Below are 7,361 nucleotides of genomic sequence, written 5' to 3'. Positions count from 1 at the left end.
AACAGGTCTCTACTATTTAACACATTTCCTACCAACCCATTTCCTTAAAACCTCTTTTCGCATTTGCTCTTATACCTTCTTCCCTAGAAATTGCGAGACATTCCCTCTTATTTGACACCCATGCCTCCTAGACAAGCTACAAAACATTTTCTTTTAAACATTTCCCTTTTGTGGGTCATTTTCACACCATACCTAAAATACCCCCCATTCCTAGCTCTGTGTCAGCTGGCTTAGAAAATGATATTTTTGTTTTCAATAACACAAAATACACTTCTTCCTTCATGGGACATATTTTCCACTTCCGGGTGCCACATGCAACCCTAAGGAGACAAAACAAATTAAAGAAAGACATCTTCTTCTTTCCTGGTCTTGTAGGAACGTCTGTAGTAGATGACAGAAACGTCCTTGGGGGTCCCCGTTGTCTGTAGAAAGTCAAAATAAAGGCAAAAGTAATTTGGGCATAGGCAAGGGGTCAGGTTTTCTTCCCGACTTTAACACCTTTTCCTCCTTTTCTGCTAACAAAAATACTCTCTGGGTCATTCTCCCCTATTCGTTGGTGCACAAAAACAGCTATTTTCCAACCACCCTGCGGGGATACTTAGTTTCAGCTTGGTTCTTTGGTCAGCTTAGCTGCATTCTTTCAAGTTAGCAGTAAATAGTTGCTGGTAAGCTGCACATACGTCCTCAGTTCAGCAGCCATTCTTCCTATTCTTTTCTTGCCTTTAGTTGGACCATGGTCTATGTTTGTACTTTGTGTTCATCCTAGGGAGATAAAACAGAGGCGTTTCGCTGCACACCGTCCCTGTCTAACTTGATCTAGCCTACCCCTGTCTTCCAGGACTATGGCACCAATTCTTACTACATGCCTCCATTTTTATTGTTCCCCTTAATGTTTGCCTATTCTAATGCTTGCATACCTCTATCATAGCAATCCTTTTGACATTATGAACATGAAAATGATTACTCACCTTCAATTTTACTTCTGTTTTCTGTGGTTGTCTGTAATGGCCATGTTGTTATCTATTTTCTACTCTTTCCACACCTGTTGTACCTGTCTTGGGAAAAACAGCTAACTTTTGAAGACATTGTGTCTCTTATTACCTTTTTCATGTTACTCACCTGGATCCTCTTACCTTTAGTGTTCATCAATCTTTTGGCTTGAACTAGTACTTACCTTTTTCTCTTCCTCCCTAATTTAAGGCCATGCAGACAATTTCTTGTGCTTCCACGCAAGAGGTCCATAGCTTGTCTGTAAAATAAATCAAAATTGTTACAGGCATTCACAAGTTGTTTTGCTTACTTCACCATATGTACTTAAAATGGCTTGTGCGAGTTTCCTTTGTTTAATTGACCCAATTTTATCAGCCATACTGCTTTTCTTGGTCTTCATGGTCTCTTGATGTTTTTTATTGCCCAACGCTCCTTTTTTCTGTTGGCCAGGAAACCTCATAAGTGCTATTTGTTTTCCACTTTTTTCTTTTTTTTTGTTCCGCTTTATGCTTTTGAGTATATCCCTTATCCTTTTATTCATTTGCCCAATTGTTCCTATTTCTCAATTTTTCTTTTATTCATTTTTTATTCAAGATAACCACTCATTTTCAGTATTTCTTGATTTATATATTTATTTGCTTATTTTATTTATTCCTGTGACCAATGTTTTGCGCTTCCTCGCCTCTTTACTCACCCTACCTTCTTCCTTTTCCCTTTATTTCTACGTTCATCGTTCCTTTGAACTTCCTCATCCCTTCTTTCACGTACCTTTGTTAGGGCACCTACCTGGCTCTCGCCCAGCTCACATCCGCGGACATGGCAGTTATATCTGTGGTTCCGACTCTGGAAGGGAAGCATTCCATGGCGAGTCACCTGCCGGTGTACCGGCTCGCAAGCGCAGGCCTCGCAGGTAACCATGAACTATGATACAAGCTTGTGTTCCAAGCCTCGTTCTGGTTCCCGCTCGGCCACGGCGCATGCGCAAGCCAGCCTGCGCTCCAAGCCTCGTTTCCACGCCGAACGCTGTAAATAGCGTCCGGCTTCACAAACACATCGCGTCTTAACGCGGTTTGTTCCTGGCTGACCGCAGCGTTTTGGTGCCTTTCTGTCCAGCATTTGTTCCTGCCCGGTCTCCGGCCTGTTTCCTGGCTTCTGTGCTTCCCTTGCCTGGGTCCCTGGGTTCTCCTTGGGTCTGGGTTCCCTGACCTACTTTAGGGACCTGAGAATCCTTGTTTTTTTCCTGAAGTTCTCTGGCCTCTCCCGTGGTTCTCTCCTTGAATTGCCTGTTCCCTGCCTCCTTGTGGTTCTTGCCCCTTGGTTCCTTGGTTGCCCGCCCTGGGGTCCTTGAGGTTTCTTTCCTCTTTTGTCTCTGCTTGTGAGTCCGAGTCCTGCCAGGGGTCCCTTCTGTCCCCTTACTGGGTTCCCCTTCCTCCTTCTGGACTCCACTCTTCTGTGCTCATTGGATGCCATCCCTTGCCTGCCTGGCTGCGGTACCAGTTCTACGGACTTCCTCCATTCACTTGTGCTCTGCTTGTGGAATCCTTCTGAAGAACATCTCCTGCCACCCGTGTGTACGGAGACTGCCACTCACCTTGGACTTTTTATCTGTTTGAAGAACTTACCAACCTCCCTGTCAGTGCTTGCACTGTCCCAACGTCACATTAATCCGCAGGGAGTTGTATCCGTGGCGTCGGGAGGTGGTCCCCATCCATCCCTGTTTCATTAGGGTTGGGTCGAGGTACCTCCTTGCATCATCTTCTCTTCATCCTGCTCCTGAACCTATCAGTCTGGCTTCTCTGGTACAAACAGCAACTGAAATCTCAGGTACGCAGCGCTCTAGGGACGCACACTTCAACAACCTTTTGCTTTTGTTCTAACCTCTACTGTTTCTGTCTGTCTCGTTCATAGGCTACTCTCTGGTTTGCGATCAAGCTGCTTTTCTTGCTCTTTGTGATATAGCTGTTTCCACCTTAGCCTGACTTTCCTTCTTATCCTTCCGTCCCTTAACTCCTTCTTTTTCTTCTTCCCTCTGTGCCTCATCTAACTTCTTTTTAGGTCTCTGTAGGGATTTGGTATTATCCTGCATCCTAATGGAACCTTTGGTCAGTGTATTGATTGACAATGGAGTGTTAAGGGTTAGAATGTTTATGTGTGACTGGGGTTCTATGTGAGTCAGTTGGGAGATGTAAGCCTACCTGGGAGGATGCAGGTGTATGTTGCCCTAAACCCAGATGTACCTGATATTATATGACCATCATAATGTACTGGAACTAAATAAAGAAGTTACTGGAACTTCACCTGAGGTCATGGTCATCTGTGGGGAACAAGGAGTTCTACATTGGCGACGAGGATGCTGGCTGTGCTGGGGGGACAGCATTGAAGATGGCACATACACCTCCCCCCAACCCAAGAAGAAGACCTCCCAGGTAGGGCGAGCGCTTAAAACTGTAGGCGCTGAAGGGCCCAGCGCATGGAGCTCAGGGGCAGAAAGTAAGGGGCTGCGCCAGAGCCAGGGGCCAGCTGGCCTGTCACTAGCAGGACAGGTCAGGCAAAGAGGAAAGCAAGAGACTGAGGAGGGGCTGAGGGCCCAGAGACTGATTGCTTAAGGGGTCTGGGACCACTAGCTGCAGCATGGAGGGCTTGGTGCCCATGGCAGTAGCAATTTGAAGAGGCCTGGGGTCTAGTTACGCCTGGAATTTATGAGGAAGCCATGCTGGGCAGCTGAGGGATATAGCCAAGGCAGTAGCAACAGGAGAGGCTTGGAGCCTAAGCTGCGCCTGGAAATTAAGCAATGAGGAGGCATGCTGTGCAACTGAGGACTATAAGCCCAAGGCAGTAGCAACAGGAGAGGCTTGGAGCCTAAGCTGCGCCGGGAAAAGAAACAATGAGGAGTGATGTTGTACAGCTTGAGGCCTGGAGTTGGGGCAGCAGCAATAGAAGAGGTTGGGAACCTAAGCTGCGCCTATATGTTAAATAGAAGATTGGTGGCGAAGATGAAAAGTGCCTGGAGCAGAGGAGGGTCCTGGGGGGCCATTTCAGCGTTTGAGGGGGCTTGGAGCCCATACCTGCACCTAAGAGACTTGTAGCCCGTGGCTGCACCTTAGGGGCTTAGAGCCCATGTGCAGAGATGAAAGAATATTGCCCAAGACAACATGTGTAGTGCCTGGAGGGGCAAGGGCCCATTTGCAGCAGCGCTAAGGAGGTGCATGTAGGAGCTATCACTTATATGAGGTGATGAGGATATTTGAGGGCATGTTGTCAGTAGTTCCTGAGGGGCTTGGAGCCTACTTAAGAACCGAGAGATGCGGTAGGAGGCAAAGGGAGTACAATTTTTATAGCAGGCGGCTGGCAGCAATGAAAAGCAGCATTATGAACATACCAGGAAAGGAACGCTTCGGGAGGTGATATTTACAAAAGGAAGTGTGGAAGATGGATTGGTAAATCCATTTCTGTTGCGGGCGGCTGCATTTCCGCCCGTTGGAATTTTTTTTCAAAAAGCTTAAGTTGTGAATGATCTTAATTGCCGGAATGAATAACAGAGGTACTTTTAAGTTAAGAGATGATGCTTTCACGAGCATAAGTAAAGGAAGCAATTTGGTCTTGCCTTCATTGAATTGGTTAATTAGTTATAATTAGTTATTGATTCAGAATCTGTTGTCATGTGAGGCCTGAATGGCAATTGGACAGCGTGAGTGCATGAGAGCGTGAACCTGCATGTTGTCAGGTGTAGTTTCTTGTGGGATAGGTTGTCCTGTAATAGGGGTACTTCATGGAAGTTGTTGAAGCTTAAGAGCAGAGAACAAAGTTTATAGTTTTTAGATTGGATTTAGGTCTCAAGGGTGTTTGTAATTAGTCAACCAAGGGATTAAGTGATCCAAATGTGAGGTTTTATTAAGTAGGTTAAAATTGCATATTAGTAGAAAGAGATTGAGATATGCGTAGTAATAGTGTTTTCTGAAATGCTATTTGGTATTTATGTTGTAGGTACATTGGTATGAGAGGTATCTTGCAAGTGGTAGTAAGCATGTTTGATAGGTGTGCACGGGGGGTGTGTAAAAGTCGTGGCCTCTGTTACATCTGTCAACAAATACTTGGTATTGTTATGATGCAAAGGCAAAAAATTGTGGTACGGTCATGTTTAACTAACACGCTTTTCCTTCCACAGATGGACATTTAATGAAATATAGGTTGCATTGACAACATTGCTAGAGTTTGGTATGTGGAATCTGAAGTATAGTTATGTGCACTAATGTTTTATTTCCACAGGTGGGACTTTTGTAATGCAGATGTATTAAGACCTTATTTAATGCTAAAGTTTAGAGTGCTAAGTGTCAAACAAAGTTTTTGTTTGGTTGTTTGGTTTAGAAACCATTCAGAGTTTCATGATGATACAGCAAAGACTATAGTAGAGTCATTGATGTTGGTATGATGCTGGTGTGAATGAAGTGTGGTTTCCCTAATAGGAGCTGTATTGTATTTAGGAATACTTTCAACATGGGCAATTTAGGGGTAATGGTGTCACAAGAAGTGAAGTAGTTACCCAGGTATCTGGGATACTCAGTCTAGTTGGAGGTGGTGTGTATTTAGGTACATACCGGTTTGCATTGTTGGGTGTGAGGGAGATGTGTGTGTGTTCTTTTGTGGGATGATGAAGTCAAGTTTAGGAAGAGAGGTATGGGTGCCTCTATTTGTAAAAGGTTTAGTAAGGATGTTTGAGCAGTTGGGTGCCTTTTCCTCACTTGGTAGAAAGAGGAAGGGGCATTGATTGTAATTGTGTCCCACGGCTGTGTGGACTATTTTTGGAATATGTAATGAGACTAGCAGAATGTTCTCAGTTAGGAGTGATTAGGCAATTGCATTGAACGTGGGGTTGTTTGTGTGCGTGTTGTTATTAGCCATTATGGTTAAGTTATCTACTTGTGTTTTTATGTCCCTAAGGAAGGGAGATATGTAGGGATTTGGTATTATCCTGCAACCTAATGGAACCTTTGGTCAGTGTATTGATTGACAATGGAGTGTTAAGGGTTAGAATGTTTATGTGTGACTGGTGAATCAGTTGGGAGATGTAAGCCTACCTGGGAGGATGCAGGTGTATGTTGCCCTGAACCCAGATGTACCTGATATTATATGACCATCATAATGTACTGGAACTAAATAAAGAAGTTACTGGAACTTCACCTGAGGTCATGGTCATCTGTGGGGAAGAAGGAGTTCTACAGTCTCCCATCATCACTTTCTTTCCCATTCGCTAAAATCTTTTACTTCTCACTCACCCAATCTCATTGGCCTTCTGCCGCGTTCATACTTTCAAAATTGCTTGTGTTTAACTAAGGCATGGCCTAAATAATCATGCTTTCCTTGGTAACCTCAACACTGTTATCATGCTTTCACGCTTTGTCATTCAAGCCTTTCTTCATTCATCTAAATCCTACGATACCAGAATCTCAACTGCTTGCCTCAAACCAAAGGTTTTTCCCTATTTAATAAAAATGTTCTCCAATCCGGCCGACAAGGCCTCAAAATTGTAAACTACCACCCCTGGTATGACTCCATGCAAACTGTCCTACCACTCATGGTGGGGCTCCTAGAAAGAGCCTTAAGGAGCACCCCAAAAACCCCCTTCACTACATGTGTGCTATCCCCAAAATTCCCCGAAAGCAGGTCACAGGTGACCCAGTAACCTCCTTCAATTTCAGGGGGCATTCCAAGTCAAAAATGATAGAAAACCATGAATGGCAGTGGACCATTCAGCTGCAGGGCAATGCCTGCTCCTGCCCGCACGTTTGATTTAAAAACCCCATGAAAACTCACTTGCTTCCCATCTCATGAAGTTTATCACTACCTCTTTTAATTCTAACACTACTCCTGTAGCTGTAAAATAACCATTGCGCATGTCATGCCAGGTTACATGCGACACTCTGTATTGTTGCACTTATCGTTTGAGTGTCATTGCAGGGACGTCATTTGGGGGTCGCCAAGGGTCGTGGCTGCACCCCCTGAGGTATCCCTTATTGCCCCGCGGTCTCCTTTGCTACCCTAAAAAGAAAAAAGAAAAATAAATGTTTAAAACTTTTCCTATAGTGATATCATCAGAGGTCAAGGGTCATGAGATGTCACTTCCGCTACCTCTATTATTTTGGTGGATCGACGTCCCTGTGTTATTACTTCCCTTTCACTACCACATATGCTAATGCCTCCGGCCCTTTCCTTTCCCCGCCATACTTACAACACCTGCTCATTCATTTCTCATGTCATTATCAGTGTTAAATTGTATTACTACACTGCCATTCTTGCAGGCATCTTACAAAATCTTCACAAGCTCTAAAAGTGTGGAGTGCTGCTGTGCGCAACTCTCAGTATTCATTGAAAGA

The sequence above is a fragment of the Ambystoma mexicanum genome, chromosome 5p, assembly GCF_040938575.1.
Source record: "Ambystoma mexicanum isolate Mex_15411 chromosome 5p, UKY_AmexF1_1, whole genome shotgun sequence".
NCBI classification, from domain to species: Eukaryota; Metazoa; Chordata; class Amphibia; order Caudata; family Ambystomatidae; genus Ambystoma; species Ambystoma mexicanum.
Note: the sequence above shows the minus strand (reverse complement) of the source record.